Source organism: Loxodonta africana, chromosome 12 (assembly GCF_030014295.1).
Source record: "Loxodonta africana isolate mLoxAfr1 chromosome 12, mLoxAfr1.hap2, whole genome shotgun sequence".
In the NCBI taxonomy this organism is placed as follows: domain Eukaryota; kingdom Metazoa; phylum Chordata; class Mammalia; order Proboscidea; family Elephantidae; genus Loxodonta; species Loxodonta africana.
In genome coordinates, this window is record NC_087353.1 from 80,297,334 (window position 1) to 80,318,970 (window position 21,637).

The following is a 21,637-nucleotide window of genomic DNA, read 5'->3' on the forward strand; positions in this document are numbered from 1 at the left end:
ACTGAGAATGTGGAGAGGAGGTTCCCAAAAGGAAAACTGAAGTGCTGTTGTATGAAGGAATGGTTGCTAGACGGGCAAATCAACAGATATCCATACACTAAGCCTCTAGGCTTAGCTCTCTATTCTCTGCCTGTATGAATCCTCTCATTATTTCCATGCCTGAAATTCCTGTCTGCAGTCTTGACTTCACTTTAGAGTTATAGCTTCATTTTCCCACCCTTTGGAGTTAGGCAAGGTCCTGGGTAGTGCAAGCTGTTTGCCATTTGCTACTAACCCAGGGGTTGGTGGTTGTACCCACCCAGCAGCTCCACAGAAGAAAGGTCTGGTGATCTGCTTTCATTAAAATTGCAGCCAAGAAAACTCTATGGAGCAGCTCTGTTCTGTATCACATGGGGTCGCCATGAGCCAGGATTGATGGCAACGGGCTGGAGTTAGGCATTTCTATTTGGTTGTGCCGCTCAGACCTAAAACTCAGCATGTCCCAAACCTGGCCACCCTCCACCTGGTTCCTCTTCCTAACTTCCCTGTCTTTCCGCTAGTGCCTCTCAGGTCTCCGTCTCTCCGCACTCCCTACCCTGCAGCCTAGTTTCCAGCCGCATTGTGCTTCTTTTGATCCCTTGGATGTGCCAAGCTCTCTCTCTTGCCCCTGCCTGTGCTTTTCCTTCTTCCAGAACCCTCTTTTGGATACTCTTTGGTTGGTGAATCCCTACTCACCATTTGGACCTCAGCTCAAAAGTTACTTCTGGGACTTCTACCGTGATTGCTCCTTTCTGCCAAGTCTGGATTAGGTGCCCTTCCCCTGTGCTCCACTGGGCCTTTACCTCCTCTGCCACTGTGCTTCTAGCTCAGACTGTAATTCCCTGTCCCATTGTCTTTGTCTTCCCTGTAAGGGTGGGGCTGAGTCTGTCTTGTTCATCGTGTGTCTTCAGCAGTCCAGTCCAGACTTACGGCTAAGAGCTCATGCTGGTGTCTGACAAACCAGGCACCACCTCTCCTGAGCTTTGAGAACGTGGGTGGCTTCCTTTACCTCTGCAAGCCTCAGTTTTCTCATCTCTAAAGTGGCGATAATGGAAATTCCTCCCTCATTGAGCCGTTGAGAGGAGTGAGTAAAAATTACACAAACCAGAGCTCAGCACAGTGCCTGGCAAGTTTAATCAGTGAAAATTATTATTGTACTTAATATTATTTTTACTGTATCCAGTGTCTAAGAGACTGGTTACGCTTGAGTTGACTCTGATTCATGGCGACTCCTTGTGTGTCAGAGAAGAACTGTGCTCCACAGGGTTTTCAGTGGCTGATTTTTTAGCGTTAGATTGCCAGGCCTTTCTTCCAAGGCACCTTTCTTCCAACTGAAACATCCAATCTTTTGGTTAGCAGCCAAACATTTTAACTGTACCATTCAGGTACTCTGTTCAGTGTCTAAGACATAATAAACTCTCAACAAATGAGAGGTCTAATTATTAGCCTAGGACTGAACCTGAAACATAGCAGGCTTTTTGGATAGTTGGAACTTTCTTTTTGAAAATTTGAAGAAAAAAAATTGCCTTTGATGCTTCCTTTGCTGCATGTCAATTAGGAGTGATGAGATCATTGTTTCCCCTGGAGGGAGGGCCAGTCTCAGCTGGGGGCTGGAGGCCATGCCATCTCTCTGGTGGCTGGAGGTGGGTTCCTCTGATGTCAACAGGGTGTCCAGGTTGAGCGTCGCCCGCCCTTGTTTGCCTGTTTGATCTAACTAGGGTGACCATGCCCCGCCCGGGGAAGAGCCTCATTAAGGTTGGTGAGGGTCTTGTTTCTGAGGAGTTGCGAAGGCTGCCTGGGGCTGCCACATAAGGCACTCCCTCTTTCTCATTTTGTTTCAATTAGTCCTTGTTGATCTCTACATGCTGTTTCTCCCTCTTGCTAGCTCTGGCAACGGGGCATTCTCAGACATGGCTCTGGGCTTGAGTGCTGCCATCACCACCACCACCGTCATCGCCATAAACAACAGCAGCCAAAATCACTCTGATTCATTGATTATTTACCATGTGATGGAGCCGTGGTGGTGTGGTGGTTAAAGAGATTGGCTGCTAACCAAAAGGTTGGCAGTTCGAATCCACCGGCCACTCCTTGGAAACCCTATGGGGGCAATTCTACTCTGTCCTATAAGGTTGCTACGAGTTGGAATTGATTCAATGGCAGTGGGCCTGGTTTTTGGTTTTTACAATGTGAGTGTGCTAGGCAATTTTTTTTTTTTTTTTTTGTATTCTAGGGCTGTTGTGAAGATTAAATAAGTTATAAAGTATCTGCATCTGCAGTGTCTAGGACAGTAGCCATACCACATGTGGCATGTGGCCATTTAAATTGAAATCAATTAAAATAGAATTTGGTTTCTCAGTTACGCTAGTGACATTTCAAGTGTTCAGGAGCTGCATGTGGCTAGTGGCTACCAGAGTGGACAGTGTAGGTCCAGACATAGTAACATCAGTGCAGAACAATTTCTATCAGACAGCTCTGGTCTAGAACCAAAGCCAGTTGCTGTTGCACCAGCCCAACTCCTGGCCACCCCATGTGTGTCGGAGGACAACTGTGTTCCTTAGGGTTTCCGATGGTTGATTTATTGGAAGTAGATCACCAGGCCTTTCTTCCAAAGCATCTCTGGGTGGACTCAAATGCCTGACCTTTAGGTTTGCACCACCCAGGGCCTCCTGGTCTGGAACAGGGGTCAGTAAACCACAGCTTGTAGACCTACCTCCTGTTTTTGTAAATAAAGTTCTATTGTAACACAGCCATGCCTCTTTTTTTGTATATGGTCTATGGCTGTTTCCGCACTGCAGGGGCAGAACTGAGTAGTTGTGACAGAGACTGAATGACCCACAAGGCCTAAAATATTTACTATCTGACCCTTTAAGAAAAGGTTTGTTGACCTCTACTCTATGACATTTGGTACCAGCACTTGGTAAGTGCTAAGTAAACACTGGCTGTTATTATTTTTTTATGTATATTGTCCAATTTTGTTCTCCAAATAACCTTTTAAAGTATGTAATCTTCAGGAGTCCCCGAGTGGTGCAAACGGTTAAGTGCTCAGCTACTAACTGAAAGGTTAGTGGTTCAAATCCACCCAGAGCCACCTTGGAAGAAAGTCCTAGTGATCTGCCTCTGAAAAAGCCAGCCATTGAAACCCTAAGGGGCACAGTTCTTCTCTCACACACATGGGGTTGCCATGAGTTGAAATCGATTCAGCGACCTTTGGTTACTGGTTTTGTTTTTTTATTCATTCTAGAGATGAGAAAACTGAGACTAGCGTTCTGTATGCTAACTTCTAGGAGGCCAAGGTCCTTTTAGTCTTCTACATCACCTAATCCAGTAACTGGGCCTGTACCTGGCACATGAGAAACATTCAGTGTGTGTTCGTTGGTCAATGAATGGATGAATGAATGACTTTTTGAACAAACAAAAAAAAATTTTTTTATTGTGCTTTAGATGAGAGTTTACAGTTCAAGTTAATATGTGATTCAAAAATTTATACACATACTGTTTTGTGACATTGGTTGCAATCTCCACAGCACACCCCCCTTTTCCACCCTGGGTTCTCTGTGTCCATTTGACAAGTTCCTGTCCCTTCCTGCCTTCTCATCATGCTTTTGGACAGGGGCTGCCCATTTGGTCTCATATATCTGACTGAACTAAGAAGCACGTTTCTCACGTGTGTTATTTTTTGTTTTGTAGTCCTATCTGATCTTTGTCTGAGGACTGGGCTTTGGGAATGGTTTCGGTTCTGGGTTATCATACTGTCTGGGGGCCATAGTATTGGGGCACAAACATAAAAATTCAATCAACTGTCTTTAATAGATTGGAGTCCCTGGGTGGTACAAATGGTTAAGTGCTTGGCTGCTAACTGAAAGGTTGGAAGTTCGAGAACCACTTTGGAAGAAAGACCTGGCAATCTACTTCTGAAAAATCAGCCATTGAAAACCTGTGGAGCACAGTTCTACTGTGGTACACATGGGGTTACCATGGCATGGCATCAACTCAATGGCAACTGTTCTGTATTTACTGGTTTATGTTATAGATGAGGAAACAGAGGCCCTACAGAGGGGCAATGTCACATCAGGAGGCAGCACAGCTGGTGGAAGTGTGGAGCTGGGATTCCAGTGGAAGCAGTCCGTGCGCTTCCCAAAGTTTCCACCCCACCCCGCTGCCTCCTCTAGTGGTTGCCAACTGAGAGAAGGTGGTGCCTCTCCCTCCCCTCCGGATGTTTGTTTAGTTCCATGCTTGTTTTCTCCAGCTGCTAGCTTCAGGGTTTTGTGGCCCTCTTGGGCTTGAAGCTTCAGTTCCAAGTGGCGGAACCACAATGCTGTGTTACTGAGTCACTTGAGTCCAAGTAGGTCAGCCAAGTCTGAATGATTTCTCTCTTAGCCACTTCAGCTTATCAGGTTTGAATTAAGACCATCTGTGATTTTACACATTTGTTACAGCAGAACCAAGAGGGCCATGGGATATCTTCAGCTGCTAAACTGGAGGCTGAGTGAAGCTATGCTCTCGAAGCACCTTCTCTGATGGGTTCTCCTGAAGCATTGCTCAAGGTGGTTTCAACTCGAATTAGGTCAGAGATGCATTACATTAATCCTATTTGTAATTGCTTCAAGTCACTAAGTCACAGAGTTCCATTGCTTATCCTGGGAGTGGCTTCTTTGAAACTCTGAAGACGAGAACCTAGTCCTAGAGGTGGTACATCATTTCCTAGCTGTTCCCTTCATCATCAGATGTTTATTTTTCATCTTCTTTGGGTCTAGACTAGGCCATCTGGGAGACAATTTTGGCATCTCTGCTTCCTCAGACTTCTAAATTTAATACCAAAATTGAATAGCAGTAGTGACTATCTGAGTTCCTAAGAAGTGCCCAGCACTGGGCTGAGCTCTTGACACGCATTACCTGACTGAATCCACACCACCACTCTGTGATCTTCTCCAGTTCACAGTGGAGGAGACTGAGGCTGAGAGAGAGATTAAGTAATTTGTCCAGGGTCAGAAGGGGGTAGTGGAAAAGCTATGACATAAATCCAGGCGTTTCTGTGCAGAACACCACTTTAGTATTCTGTATTGTTGCCTTGTAATTATTTTTTCTGTCTGTGTATTTATATGTCCTTTCTCATTCTAATTTGCATAGTGTGTGTGCGAGCGCGCACGTGTGTGTGATCAGAGATAGATCTATCTTATTGGCTATTTTGTTTGTTCTACTTTGTTCTGTCTTCCAACAAAAATTCCTAGAGTTATCTAATGCTTTTTATATATTCTAATGCTACATTGCAATAGAATATAAAATATTATATACTCTAATTATGTATTCTTACTTCTGTGTTCCTCGCATGTGTGTATGCGTGTGTTTCCTTACTTCTCAAATGGAATGCTTGGTTACTGTATAGTCTTTCTTAGTTGGTTAATATTTTTAAAAGCAATTAAGATTGTGGATTTGGGATATAGATTTGACACCCTCTCCCAGGTTGTAATCTACAGTTTATCATCATAAACTATGCTAAATAGCCTAAAATAAATGTTTTTGTTTTCTACTAAACTTTTTATTTTGAGATAATTGTAGATTCGCGTGCAGTTATAAGACACAATATAAGTTATAAGATGCCAGGTGCCCTTTACCTGATTTCTCTCAGTGGTAACATCTTGCAAAACCATTACATCAACATCATGGATCATTAGGGAAATGCAAATCCAAACCACAATAAGACAGCACTTCTGTTGGTGAGGATGAGGAGCGACTGGAACACTCGTCCATCGCTGATATAAATGCCAGTGGTGCGGCCACTGTGGACAAGAGCTTGGTGATTCCTCAAAAAGTTCAGCATAGAATTACCATATGACCTAGCAATTCCATTTCTAGGCACGTACTCAAAAGACTTGAGAAGCAGGAACTCGAACAGATATACTTGTATACCAATGTTCATTGCAGCATTATTCACAAGAGCCAAAAAGTGGCAATAACTCAAACTGTTCTTGAACTGATGAATGGACAAACCAAACTTATGTCCCTACAAAGGAATATTGTTCATTCATAAAGAGAAATGACACTTACTACAACATGCTAAGTAAGGCAAGTGTCATGGATTGAATTATGTCCTCCCAAAAATGTGTGTATCAATTTGGCTGGGCTGTGATTCTCAGTATTGTGTGATTTTCCCATATGTTGTAAATCCTGCCTCTATGATGTTAGTGATGGAGGATGGTGGCAGTTGTGTCAGTGAGGCAGGACTCAATCTACAAGATTGGTTTGTGTCTTGAGGCGATCTCATGAGATATAAAAGAGAGAAGTGAGCAGAGAGATAGGGGGACCTCATACCACCAAAAAAAAGCAGTGCCAGGAGCAGAGCACAACCTTTAGACCCGGGGTCCCTGCACAGAGAAGCTCCTAGTCTTGGGGAGAACTGACGGGAAGGCCAACAGAGAGAGAAACTCTTTGCCTGGAGTTGACACCCTGAATTTGGACTTTTAGCCTACTATTGTGAGAAAATAAATTTCTCTTTGTTAAAGCCATGCACTTGTGGTATTTCTGTTATAGCAGCACTAGATAACTAAGACAGTAAGCCAGTCACAAAAGTGCTTGCTTACTAACTGAAAGGTTGGCAGTTTGACTCCACCAGAGGCACTTCCAAAGAAAGGCCTGGCGATCTGCTTCCAAAAAGTCATAGCCATTGAAAATCTTATGGAGCACAGTTCTACTCTCACACACATGGGGTCATCATGAGTTGAAATTGAGTCCATGACAACTGGTTTGTTCATTTGTTTGTTTGGGTCTAGACTACCTGGATTTGAATCCTGCTTGACTGCTTGCTGGTCTGTAATCTTGGACAAAGGCTTGCTGGTCTGTAATCTTGGACAAAGGAGCCCTGGTGGTACAGTGGTTAAGCCCTCAGCCGTTAACCGAAACGTTGGTGGTTCGAACCTACCAGCCACTCTGCAAGAGAAAGATGGGGCAGTCTGCTTCTGTAAAGATTACAGCCTTGGAGGAAGCTTCATAGCCACATCCGAACTCCCTGAGGGACTGAGTTGCTGGGCTGAGGGCTGTGGGGACCATGGTCTCGGGGAACATCTAGCTCAATTGGCATAACATAGTTCATAAAGAAAATGTTCTACATTCTACTTTGGTGAGTAGCCTCTGGGGTCTTAAAAGCCTGTGAGCGGCCATCTAAGATACTCCACTGGTCTCACCCCTTCAGGAGCAAGGAATAATGAAGAAAACTAAAGCTACAAGGGAAAGATTAGTCCAAAGGACTAATGGACCACATCTACCACGGCCTCCACCAAGCTGAGTCCAGTAGAGCTAGATGGTGCCCAGCTACCACCACCGACTGCTGTGACAGGGGCACAAGAGAGGGTCCCAGACAGAGCTGGAGAAAAACGTAGAACAAAATTTTAACTCACAAAAAAGACTGGCCTAACAGACTGGAGAAGCCCCAAGAGTATATGGCCTCCGGACACACTTTTAGCTCAGTAATAAAGTCACTCCTGAGGTTTACCCCGCAGCTAAAGATTAGACAAAGATGAAAGGGGCACAACAGCCCAGGGGCAAGGATTAGAAAGCAAGAGGGGACAGGAAAGCTGGTGATAGGGAACCCAAGGTTGAGAAGGGAGAGTGTTGACATGTCGTGGGGTTGTTAACCAATGTCATAAAGCAGTATGTGTATTAACTGTTTAATGAGAAACTAGTTCTGTAAACCTTCATCTGAAGTACAATAGAAAAAAAATAAGGTAAGATGAATGTACAACATCACCAAAAAAAAAAAAAAAAAGATGGCAGCCTTGGAAACCTGTGGGGAGGTTCTGTTCTGTCCTATAGTGTCATTAGGAGTTGCAATCAACTTGATGGCAACAGTAGTCTTGGACAAGTTATTTCCCTCAGTTTCCTTTTCTGTACAGTAAGGTTAATGATAGGACCCACCACATGGCTGTAGTGAAAATCAAAGGGGCCAGTCGACGTAAAATGTTTAAAACAGTTTAAAACTCTGTAAAGTTTACTATGATGGTTATTCTCTCCTGTAATCTTTCGTTTTTGAGGAGCCAGGACTGGCTCTTTCTGCCTTTGAACTCCTTACTGTAAGGGAGAGGTCTCAAACTCAACCTTTGCAGGAGCCTGAAAAGGAGCTTTGAAATGAATGAAGTGAGGCAAGTAGGGATTGCTGCGGAATTGAGAATGCGAGGCCACCTGAAAGGGGAAGCTGTTACTCACTCATTCATTCCGCATGTATTTGTTGAGTACCCACTATGTGCCAGAGGCCCTGGGTGGCATAAACAGTTAAGCACTTGGCTACTCACCAAAAGGTCGGTGGCTTGAGTCCACACGGAGGTACCTCCAAAGAAAGTTCTGGGCAATCCACTTCCAAAAGATCACAGCCGTTGAAAACTCTGTGGAACACGGTTCTCTTAGAACAAACCTGAGGTTGCCGTGAGTCAGCATCAACCGGAAGGAAACTGCTTTGCTTTTTTTTTCCTTTTCTTTTTGTGCTATGTGCCAAGCACTGTTTGCAGCATAGAGATACAACCGTGAACGAGCCAGACAAAATGCCCTGCCCTCTTGGGGTTGATGTTTTAGTGGACTCGGCTCCAACTGCTCTGTTACCGTGTGAGAATATGGGCCCACTGTTGCCATAATGGAGCCCTGGTGGCGCAGTGGTTAAGAGCTCGGCTGCTAACCAAAAGGTCGTCAGTTGGAATCCACCGGCCACCCCTTGGAAACCCTATGGGGCAGTTCTACTCTGTCCTTTGGGGCCTCTATGAGTTGGAATTGACTTGACAGTAACAGATTTGGTTTTGAGTTTGGTCACCATAACGGAGCCCTGGTGGCACTGTGGTTAAGAGCCTGGCTGCTAACCAAAATGTTGGCAGTTCAACTGCACCAGCTGCTCCTTGCTCCTTGGAAACCTTATTGGACAGTTCTGCTCTGTTGCCATAACTTCCAATTTTTTAAAAGAAATGCCAGGAACCTGGCTTAAAAAAAAAAAAAAGCAAAAATGTCAACTCAGCTTCAGTATTGGCACCAGTTTCATATTGTTTTCAAGCACAGCGTGGGCCAGACCCAAGCGCCTGAGGGCAGCCAGTTTGCAGGTCCTGCTGTAAGACAGTCCTTGCTGACTCTGGGAGGAGGGACACCCCTGTCCTCCAAATTGGCATCTGTCCTGATTTCAAGGTCTTTGGCACGGAAGGCGCCTACTCCCTCTCCTGCATAGAGGCTCTCAGTGGTTTTAGCTGCCCACAAAGCAGACGCTGTTACTACTGCGGCACAGACTGCAGACTGGGAGTTCGAATACTCTCTCACCCTTCTCTTTGGAAGGCAGTCTGGGGGAGGTCTGAGGCCCCGCAACACCAGAGGGCAAGAGGACTGAAATGATACCCAGCGGGGGAATGGGGTGGAGGTGGGAGGTGGAGAAAGCACAGTGGCCTAGGGAAGGAGCCTTTGAAGGCAGAGAATGATCTTTGCTGCCTGGATCTTTTGAAAGAGTAGAAGTGGTCTGAAAGCCTATGTGGGAAGGGTTGGGCGTGGAACTGAGGAGGAAAGAAATTTAGGATGCAGTCAGGAGCAATTCCTAGCATTGGGCCTTTTGAAGAGTGGTAGGATTCCTGGGAAAATGCTTGAAATGTTTCTTTTTACGTGTGACCTCTTGGAAGCGGGGCATGTGCTCTCAAGGAGGGCCTACCGTCCCTCTCCACCATCCCCTACTGTGCTTCACCCACTCACTTGACTCATGTAGGCTACTGATCTGGCCTTTGCAGGCCCCGAAGTTGGCATCCCTTGCTCCAAGGAAAGCCGTAGGGCAGACAGCTTAAAACCAGGGACTCTCCCCTCAAACCCACCTGCCCTGTTTGCCTTTTACCTGCTGTGTGGCTTTGGACAAGTTCCTGTACCTCTCTGATTGTACCCATCAGAATCCCAGCAGGAAACAGAAATCACTTTGGCAGCTTCGATGAAGACAGTTGGATTTTTTATGGAGGTGTGGGCAGGGTTAGGATTACAAATAAGGGATGTTAGGGCACCCAGGGACTGGCAACAGTAGGAAGCTGTTATCATCTCTGGGGAGGAAGAAGCAAATGGAGGGAAGAGTGGGGCCTATTGAGAGATGGAACCAGGGGAGAAGGGGCAGTTTGCTTCCAGGACAGTGGTTCCGGGGGGACTCAGCTGCTGCTACAAGAGCGGCAGCAAGGAAGGGGGAAGAAATAACCCAGCCTTTCTTCTCCTGTCCATTTGTCCTTTGGCCCTACCCATTGGCAGAGCCCATAGGAAGAGCCCAGTTGAAGCCAGAGAGCGATGTGGATTGGGTGATAAATTCTGCAGGGCTCAGGTAGGGTAGAATGGTTAAGCACTCAGCTGCTAACTGAAAGGTCGGTGGTATGAACCCACCAGCTGGTCCAGGAGAAAAGACCTAGAGATCTGCTCCCATAAGATTACCAAACAAACAAACAAAAAACAAAACAAACCAAACCCACTGCCGTCAAGTCGATTCTGACTCATAGCGACCCTATAGGACGCAGTAGAACTGCCCAATAGAGTTTCCAAGGAGCACCTGGCAGATCTGAACTGCTGACCTCTTGGTTAGCAGCTGTAGCACTTAACATCTATGCCACCAGGGTTTCCCCCATAAGATTACGGCCTAGGAAATCCTATGGGGCAGTTCACCTCTGTCCTATAAGTTCTCTATGGGTCAGAATCAACTTGATGCACCGAACAACAAATGTTGAAGCTCAGTGTGAGTCTCACGCCGCTCCTAGGGGCTAAGTGTTCCAGAGAAAAGGGTTCTTTGCATTGTCTTTCCCTACAATTTTAGTATCTAAGAGAGGTTCCCCTCCCTCCCTTGCAATGGAGACCTGGGATGATTACTGTTCCTTTTATAGGAAATATTAAGTGCTCGACTACTAGCAGAAAGGCTGACTCGGAGGTGCCTTGGAAGAAAGGCCTGACGATCTAGTTCTGAAACATCACAGCCGTTGAAAATCCTGTGGAGCACAGTTCTGCTCTGAAACGCATGGGGTTGGCCTGAGTCAGAATCAGCTTGATGGCAACGGATTTGGCTTTTGGCTTTCTAAAGGAGTCTAGGGCGGAGGTGCAGTGGCTAGTTAAAAGCAAAGACTCCAGAGTCCTGACTGTCATTTACTGGAAGATAGCTTAACTTCTTGGGCCTCATTTTCCTCATCTCGAAAATGGGGATATTAGTAGTTCCTACCTCTTAGGGTTGGAAGGATTAGACGAGTTAATCTGTGTGAAAAACTTAGAACAGTGCCTGGCACATGACACGCAATCAACAGGCATTCATTATTGCTGCCATTGTTCTTTTAATTACTCTTACTACAATGAAACCCCTGAGAGCCGGAACTCCACCGGACTGCCTCGTTTTTCTGGGTCGCGCAAGTTTTTTGCCTTAGACAGGGTGCAGTCACCGCTTTTCTTTGCTGTCTGTTTAGTGGAAAATATTCGAATTTTCCTTCTCTGACAGGTTTCCGCCTTATGCAGATTATGGCTTTTGTAGGTTTTACTGTATCAACACCATGGGTCAGCGCTGAGCAAAGCCGACCTGTTGTCAATAGAAAAATCCCCACCGGATGGAGTCCATCCCACCTGTCCTCTTGGGAGTGTCATTGATCATGCCATTATCTTCCCGTCCTCCCACAGTTATGGTATTTCAGGGATTGATTGATGGGTGTGTGTGTGTATGTGCGGAAGGGTGGGCTTGTGCCTCACTCCGGGGACAGAGTGCTTTGTTATGCAAAAGAGCTTGCTTGTCATCCCACTATGGGCCCCTTCTTTGAAAAGTTCCTAGCTATTTTTGAGCCCTCATGGCTCACATGTTTCTTTCCACATCATGTCAATGCCAGTACAGAAAAATTGGAACCTTTTGGCAGAGTATAAAGCGAAAGGGATTTCAAAGTGCATAGAGGATGAGTGTTGCTGGAATGACAGGGTACTAAGACGTGACAAGAATGCTGAGTCTAGAGGCTGCAGGCAGCTTGTGTGGTTGTATTTAACCTTACTGGGTTTCCTGAGAAATCAGAGGAGGTGCTGAAGGCTAGTGCTGTCTCTAAGGAAGCACCAAAGTGGGCAGTAGCCATCACCCCAACGCCCCCATCCGGAAGACCACAAAAGGATGCAAGGAATGGTGTGGGCGGTTGTCCCAGGGCAACATCTGAACGCTGATGCTCACGGGTTCTACAGAGAAGCACCTGGGGATGGAGGGACGAGCATCAGTGCTGGCTGCCTGGAAGCCTGGATGGGTTGTGGCTTAGCTCACTGGCGTGCACCCTGATGCTGGAGCCAGGCTGTGAAAATGTGGATGTAAGAGCAAAGGCACCAAACTCTCACTCTTTGTACATTTACTTGTCTTTTCTGTTCGTCCCTGAGAAGTCCCTAAGTTGATGAATGGTCAGTGTGCTTGGCTGCTAACCAAAAGATTGGAGGTTCGAGTCCACCCTCAGGCAACTTAGAAGAAAGGCTTGTAGATCTACTTCGGAAAAATCGATCACTGAAACCCTGTGAAGCACAGTTCTAGTGTGATACACGCATGAGGTTGCCATGAGTCAGAACTGACTTGACAGCAGCTGGGTTTTTTTTGGTTTTCATCCCTGAAAGGTGGAGTATGACTTCGCAGATAAGTAGACCCGAATTCAAACTCCCCCCGCCCCCTGCCTCTTGCTAGCTCTTTAATCTTTGGAAAGTGGCTGAATCTTTCTGAGCCACCATATCCTTACTTGAAAGGAATTATTACTGCCCTTAGAAGGTTGTTGGGGGCCTTAGAGATCATGGGGTTACAGTGCCCTTGGGGTCCAAAAAACATTTTCTGGGGTACTTTATTGCATTGAATTCTCATAATAACCCTAAGGGGAGGATTAGCAGGTAGCACCCCCATTTCACAGATGAGGAGACTGAGGCACAGAGAGAATGAGCGACTCATTCATAACCTCATAGGTGGTGAGTACCGGAGTTGGACCAAAAACCTGAATCTTTGGATTTCTCCTCTGAGGGAGGCAATATGAAGGAGTGGTTAGGACTTGACCAACCTCTGGAGCCTCTTGGCAGGTTTTATAGACCTCTTAAGTCTCAGTTTTTCTCATTTGTGAAATGGGGGAATGATGATAGACTTACCTTGTGTGGTTTCATGAGGACCACATGAGATAATCCTATAAGACAGTTAGTGTGTGCTTGGGACATAGTGAGCACTCAATAGAATATTAGCTGCTATTGTTACTGTTATTGGTAGTAAGGAGCCCTGGTGGCACAGTGGCTAAGTGCTCAGCTGCTCAATGAAAGGTCAGTGGTTGGAACCTGCCAGCCACTCCAAGGGAGAAAGATGTGATCATTTGCTTCTATAAAGATTACAGCCTAGGAAACCCTATGGGGCAGTTCTACTTTGTCCTATAGGGTCTCTATGAGTCAGAATCGACTCATTAGCACACAACAGCAACAGTGGTAGTAGGAGTTGTGGTCACAATGATAATAATATGATTGTATCACCCAAAACTCATGCTGGGGTTTTTGGTTTATGAGTACTGGCTCTGGGAGCATCTCACATCTTCTCTTTGCTCTTTTTCTCCCTCCTCTAAGGACAGGTGGGTGCTTGTTATTCTCCATTTGATGCCTCCTCTACAACCACCATTCTTCATACTCTCTGCCCTGTCTGTATTCCAGGAGCCAGACCCCTGTGGTCTGTGTCTCCAGGGCCCCTTTGCTGCCTGGCTTTTGTCTGGGTTCAGCCAATGCGAGGTGGTAGCCAGAGACTAGAGTGGGGAGGAGAGCGAGGTTGGTATATTTTCACCTTCAACTCCCTCCCTTCCTCTCTGGCTTCCCTCTACAATGACAGTTTCTGCTAAGTGGGACCACTTCCAGGTTCCAGCTCTCACTGGGCTCTTGTTACACTATGTCATTAGGTTATACCTTTAGCATTAGGTGTGGTAACAGTTTTCCACAGTTGCTAATGTCTTTAATTGAACATCTAGGGTGAATTCCATTTCCTGCTGGGGCCTAAATGGACATAGAGATCTATTTGAATATAATGCATTGGAATGTTTTCATTAAAAAAAAAATCAAATGGTACGACCACTTTGAAAAGCAGTTTGATGGCTTCTTATAAATTTAAATATAGGATTGCCATATGACACAGCAGTTCCACTGCTAGGTATTTACCCAAGTGAAGTTAAATTATATGTCCACACAAAGACTTATAAATGAATGATCATAGCAGTTTATTAGAATAGTCAGAAACTGAAAACAACTCAAATAGCCATCACCCAAATCAAACCCACTGCCATCGAGTCAGTTCCAACTCATAGCAACCCTATAGGACAGAGTAGAACTGCCCCACAGGGTTTCCGAGGCTGTAATCGTTACAGAAGAAAAAACCTTCAGTATGGATTACACCTCAACAGAAAGCAAAAATCCTCATGACTGGACCACTAGGTAACATCATGATGAACGGAGAAAATATTGAAGTTGTCGAGGATTTCATTTTACTTAAATCCACAATCAATGCCCGTGAAAGCAGCAGTCAAGAAGTCAAAGACGCATTGCACTGGGCAAACTTGCTGCAAAAGACCTCTTTCAAGTGTTAAAAAACAAAGACGTCACCTTGAGGACTAATACATACCTGACCCAAGCCATGGTATTTTCAATCGCCACATATGTATGTAAAAGCCGGACAATGAATAAGCAACACCGAAGAAGAATTGATGTCTTTGAATTATGGCATTGGTGAAGCGTACTGCATATTTCACGCAACGGATCTGTCTTGGAAGAAGTACAGCCAGAATGCTCCTTAGAAGTGAGAGCGGCTTGCGGTTTCTGAACCACTGACCTTTTGGTTAGCAACCAAGCGCTTTAACCACTGTGCCCCTAGGGCTCCCAAATATCCATCAACAGGTGAATAAATAAACTGTGGGATAATTACATAATAGAATACTACTCAATGATAAAAATGAACTAACCGTTGATTCTGGGAGCTACAGAAGGAATCTCAGAAGCATTATTTTGAGTAAAAGAAGGCAGACAGAAAATAGTATATACTGTATGATTCCATTAATCTGTAGTAACAGAAAGCAGATCAGTGATTAATAAGGCTGAGGGCAAAGGGGATGGAATTTATTCCAAAGGGACACAGGGAAATTCTGGAATGCTGTAAATGTTCTGTCTTGATTGTGGTGGCAATTGCCTGGATATAATACATCTGTCAAAACTCATCAAGCTGTACATCTAAACTGAGAGTATTTTCTTCCATTAGATTATACATCATGAAGTTGATTAAAAGTTGTATTTGCTTTATTATTTTAAAATATTAGGAAAACACAGAATTATAAAAAAGGAACGAATAAAGCTCCAAAGTTCTTTTAAGTAGAGGGAACTACCGCTGTCAACATTTCACGTATTTCCTTCCAGTCTTTTTTTTTTTTGGTATCTAGATTTTTCTCCCTCCACTGTCCTAGTTAAGAAAGGAAAGAAAGCAAGTGAAAAGTCTCCATCATGAGTACATTTTTACTCATGACCTTTCCGTGCCTCAGGAAATAAAAATATTTAGCCTGGTGAAAGGGAGACACTGAAGCAAAGAGTGGGGAATATGGTCATTGGCTTCAAATTCCAATCAATTAAATATTCCTAATCTACTATCGTCTGGAGCCCTGGTGGTTAAGAACTTGGCTGCTAGCCAGAAGGTTGAGGCAGTTTGAATCCACCAGCTGGTCCTTGGAAACCTTTTGGGGCAGCTCTACTGTGTCCTATAGGGTCGCTATGATTTGGAATCAACTCAACAGCAGTGGGTTTGTTTTTTTTCTTTTTTTGAGCTACCATTATATGTCGGAAACCCTGGTGGCATAGTGGTTAAGTATTATGGCTGCAAACCAAAAGGTCGGCAGTTCAAATCCCCCAGGCGCTCCTTGGAAGCTATGGGGCAGTTCTACTTTGTCCTATGTGGTTGCTATGAGTTGGAATGGACTCTATGGCAATGGATTTTTGGTTATGTGTCAGCTGTAGGGATACAGTAGTGAATAAAACAGATGTTTCTTTTGCTTTAATGGAGCTAAAGGTATGTTTATTATCAGCTACAACACTAACAATTTATTGGCAGCTAACGTTTGTGGTGCACTTACCATGTGCCTGTCACTGTGTTAAGTTTTTGTTTTTTTCCTGTTAATTGTTGACATACACCAATTCAACAGTTTGTACACGTACCATTCAGTGACATTGATTATATTCTTCAAGCAGTGTAACCATTTTCATCCTCCTTTTCCAAACTGTTCCTTTCCCATTAACATAAACTCAGTGCCCCCCAAGCTTCCTGTCTAACCTTTCGAGTTGCTTTTGCCAATTTGATTCCGTATTGAGCACAATGCTCAAGGCAGTCTTTATTAATTAAGCTAAACTATTGTTTGGTTTAAAGAAGACTTCAGGGCATATTTTTCAGTTTAAGATTTAAAGAATATCTCAGAGCAATAGTTTTGGGGGTCTGTTAAAGTTTTTAATCTATTATTACATTTAATCCCCCAGCAACTCTGTGAGTTAGGTACGCTCTTATGCCCATTCAGCACACCCCCACAAAAGTGGCTAGAGAGGTTAATTCAAATGATGAGAACGTACAGTAAGGAGGTTAAACCTTGTCTGGTGGGTCAGGGAAGACTCTGAGAGGAAGAAACTTTAATCTGAGGTCTAAAGGATCATAGGAGCGAGTTACACAAAACGGAAGCTTCAGAGACCACCGATAGTGGCCATCTTTTCACCTAGGGCAGTGGCATGGTTATGAGTGATAATTAGAGGTTAGAGGTGATAGTAACGTGATAGGAAATGAGTGGGGAGGGGGGAGTCAAGAGCACTTCACAGGGTAAGTGATGCAGGCATATTCAGAGAGAAGAAACATCAGAAGGGAGGCAGAAGAACAAGAATAACTTGATCTCCAAATGATGATGAGGAAGCAGGTGGATATGTGGGTGTGGAACTCAGGGGATTGCTCTGGGCAGGGTGTAGAAATTTGGGAGTCCTCAGCATGAATGGGGCTGCTGAGGTCGCATGGATTGACAAGGTTGCCTGGGGAGAGAGTGTGCATATGTAAAGGGCCAGTACCTGGAACAGAGTCTTGAGGAATTCCAATAGGTGAGGCTTGGGAAGAACAGGAAGAGGAGGATGAACCAGCAAGAAAAGTAAGAGGTCACAGGAGATAGATCAAGAAGTTACAGAGAGGCAAGACTTCTATGCAGAACTTTCTAACGTTATAGTTGTTCTTCGAAGGTGGGGAGCCACTTGTCCTGGAAGTGTTTAGTGAGAAGCTTCATGGCCATCTTTCAGTGATGTTGTGGGAAAGATGCGGTTATGGATATGGCATTGGTATGGAGAGAGATCAGATGTCTTTGAGTTGGTTCGGGCTCTTTGGTTGTTTATGTTGTGTTTCTTGTTGTTAACCACCATCACGTTGGCCCTGACTCATGGCAACCCCAAGCACAACAGAATGAAATGCTGCCCAGTCCTGTGCCATTCCCATGACTGGTTGTGTTTTGGACTATTGTGATCCATAGGATTTTTACTGGCAGATTTTTGGAAATAGACCTTTCTTCTTATCTGTCTTAGTCTGGAAATGCCACTGAAACATGTTCAGCATCATAGCAACGTGCAAGCCTCCACTGACAGATGAGCGGTGACTGTACATGAGGCGTATTGGCTGGGAGTCGAACCTGGTCTCTGAAACATTGCCTGATCCCACACCGTGCTCATGATTGCTTGCATGATCATGTCCATTGTTGTGGCCACTGTGTGTTTTGTTTTAATTTCTTTTATTGTGCTTTAGTTGAAAGTTTACAGCCCAAGTTATTTTCTCATACAAAAATTTATACACATATTATTACGTGACCCTAGTTGCAATCCCTACAATGTGACAGCACGCTTCCCCTTTCCAACCCGGGTTTCCTGTGTCCATTCAGCCAGCTCCTATCCATTTCTGCCTTCTCATCCCACCTCCAAACAGGAGCTGCCCATTTAATCTCATATATCTACTTGAACTAAGAAGCACACTATTCATGAATATTACTTTATGTTTTATAGTCCAGTCTAATCTTTGAAGAGTTGGCTTTGGGGATGGTTTTAGGTTAATAGAGAGTCTGGGGGCCATGTCTTCTGAGGCTCCTCTAGTCTCAGCCAGACCATTAAGTCTGATCTTTTGACTAGAGTTTGAGTTCTGCACCGCACTTTTCTCTTGCTCAGTCAAGAACTCTCTGTTGTGTTCCCTGTCAGGGTGGTTGTTGGTGGTAGCCAGGCACCGTCTAGTTCTTCTGGTCTCAGGTTGATGGAGTCTGTGGTTTACGTGGCCCTTTTGTGCCTTAGGCTAATATTTTCCTTGTGTTTTTGGTGTTCTTCATTCTCCTTTTCTGCAGGTGGGTTGGGACCAATTGATGCATCTTAGATGGCCATTCACAAGCTTTTAAGACCCCAGCCGTTACTCGCCAAAGTGGGATGCAGAACATTTTTTTAATAAAATTTGTTATGCCAGTTGACCTAGATGTCCCTCAAAACCATGATCCCTGGATTCCTGCTCTACTACTCTGTCTCTTGAAGTGTTTGGTTGTGTTCAGGAAACTTCTTAGCTTTTGGTTTAGTCCCGCTGTGCTGACTTCTCCTGTATAGTATGTTGTCCTTCCCTTCAACTAAGCTAATTCTTGTCTACTGTCTATGAATTCCCGTCTCCCTCCCTCCGCACCCTCATAACCATCAAAGAATATTCGCTTCTGTGTTTAAACCTTTTCTTGAGTTCTTATAATAATGGTCTCAAACAATATTTGTCCTTTTGCAACTGACTAATTTCACTCAGCATAATGCCTTCCAGAGCCACTGTGTATTTTTGAGTGTTTCCTAACCTAAGGATCTCATCTTCCAGCACTATATCAGACAATTTTCTTTTGTGATCCATAAGGTTTTCATTGGCCAGTTTTCAGAAGTAGATCGCCAGGCCTTTTTTCCTAGTCTGTCTTAGTATGGAAGCGCCTCTGAAGTCTGTCCACCATGAGTGACCCTGCTGGTATTTGAAAAACTGGTGGCTTAGCTTCCAGCATCATCAGAACATGCAAACCACCACAGTAAGACCAACTGACAGATGGGTGGTGGTCTAGGAATTAGGTGGTAGACCTAACTAATGGACGGTCTTTTCATAGTGACACTATTGGGATGAATCAGCTCTAGCCATTTCCACCCCGTGTCTCTCTGCCCAAGAATCAAATTCCAAGGAGAGTCTCATCAGCTGATCTTGGTTCATGTACTCAGCCTTTGGCCAGGGAAGAGTGGGGCACCTTGACTGACAGCCCCACCAAGACTGCATACAATGGAGGAAGGATGGTTTCCCAAAGGAAAATCAAAATGTCAGTTACAAGAGGAAGGAGGAGTGAATGCTGGGCAGGCAAAGGCAACAGATGTCCACTGTGGAGATCTCCCTGGCTGTTTTTGATTTGATAATTTTTTGCAGCATTCACATAGCAGGCCACCCTTCCTTGCGGAGTTGTTACTAGGGTTTTGCCTGCCAGAGGATCAAGCTTTCTCAGTTTGCTTTTGAGAGTGGGTTGTATACTGGGATTGACATGAATATATTTCTGGGCTTCAAGTCAGCTAGCTCTGGAGGTACAATTTGGCAGACGCAACTTATTGTCATGTCAAGAAAGGGCCTCCTGGCTATGTGGCCCTCCTTCACCATCAATGGTAGGTTGCTGATAGTAGGCAGATGGCATAAATCACTGTTGCATCAGTGAGGTGGATTAGTAGGCACCCGTAGATGCAGGAGACCCATGAACTCTTATATCTCCTGGTACTTTCTCTCACCTGAACAAACTCCTAGGAGCAACGGTCTTCATCAAGGGGTGAAATATCTAGAGGGAGTAAGAGAAGGGTAAAACACAGTGTCTCACCTTTCCTCAATTCACCAGCATGGACAGATTAAATTGAGTACTGTTGATACCACATCCCATGACCTGTCTGTCAGTTTGTCTTACTGTGGTGGATTCTATGTTGCTGTGATGCTGGAATCTATGCTACCAGTATTTCAAATACCAGCAGGGTCACCCATGGTGGACAGGTTTCAGTGGGGCTTCCAGACTAAAACAAACCAGGAAGAATGGCCTGGCGATCTACTTCTGTAAATTAGCCAATGAAAACCTTATGGATCATAAAAGAGCATTATCCTACACACATGCTTTGCATATATCATCAGAAGGGATCAATTGCTGGAAGAGGACAACATGTTTGGTGAAATAGAGGGCCAGTGAGGGTGAAGGAGACCTTCAGTGAGATGGATTGACACAGAGTTGCAGCGATGGACCTGAACATGCTGGAGATTGTGAGGATGATGCAGGACTGGGCAACGTTTTGTTTTGTTATACATAAGGTCTCCATGAGTCAGCATCGACTCAGTGGACAGCTAACTGTCTATCTAATACCAGATCCCAAAATAAAAAAGAAAAGAGGCTTATTTATAGGAAGGCATGAAATAGGAGAAAAGAGTCCCCACTGCCCAACCTCCAACTTTTCAACTTTGGTTTATCAGTCAGAACTCCTTCGGTTGCAAGGGTCAAAAATCCAATTCAAGTTGGTTTAGGCAAAGAGGAATTTATTGGCTTATATGGAAAAGCCCATAGGTTCTTCCTTCAGGCATGATTGGATCTAGGTGCTCCTATGTGGTCATCAGGTGTCTCTTGACTCTGCCGTTCCCTGTGTTGGCTTCATTCTCAGAAAATCTTTTCCTTTGTGATGACAAAGATGGTGGTCACAGACTCATTCCCTACCAGCTTAGCAACTCTGCTGGAAAATAAATCCTCTTTCCTAGTAATCCCAACAGAAGTCCAAAAGCTGGTTCTCATTGTGTGACTTGAGTCAGGTGCCCATCCCTGAATACACACTGTGGCCTGGGGTTAGGGCAGCCTTACATGACTCACGTGAACTCTGAATCAGAGAAGGGCGACTCCCCAGTGGAAAGTGCTCCACGAAGAAAGAGTGTGAAGGATGAGTGCTGATCAGGCAACAAGGAGAGACACCTGCTGTAGGCACTTGGTTCAGGGTTGGGTCATCTGGTCTGAACACTCTAAGGCTGATGTAGCTGGTGAGTGAAGGGCTGCTAGTGTTTCCTCTTGACCATGTCCTATTGCCTCCATCTTCAGGGGCTGGATCAAAAGGGGGAGGCCAAGGGGTCAAGAACAGTCTCCATGTATTATCCAAACAAGCAGAACTTTCACAGCTGTCCTTGCCTGTGACCACGACTGGATCTTCTAAGTGTTTTGCTCCCAAACAGGGCCTGCTCAGTGGGTTTCTCTATCCCAGGGTTTTTGTAGCTGGGGGTGGAGGAGGGAGGGTCTTTCTTCTCATGGGTTTATTTACTTATAGGCCTGTTATTTATCTCTCGTTGGCTGTTTTTTTTTGGCTGAACTCCTTTGTTTTGCTTAGTTAAATAAACTTGATAACATTATAACCTAAAGCATTCTTTTCCTACCTTTGCTGACCACTGGAAGGTTATTGCTTTGGTTTTTTTTTTTCCTCCATAGTGCTTGGCTGTCCATACACAAAGGAAGTTTGAGCTTGCTTCCTCCTCTCTTACAAGAGGAAATAATCATCATCGGAGCTTTAAGGATCCCCTGTAAGAGTGGGTCAACAAGGTAGCCCACCC

The 21,637-nt window shown here is 44.8% G+C and overlaps 1 protein-coding gene across 3 annotated transcripts in view; it reads left to right on the forward strand.

Annotated features, from left to right (window-relative positions):
• Window positions 1-21,637, forward strand: part of PRKCB (protein kinase C beta) — a 390,438-nt gene that overhangs the window by 128,846 nt on the left and 239,955 nt on the right. The gene's annotated exons all lie outside the window — the stretch shown is intronic.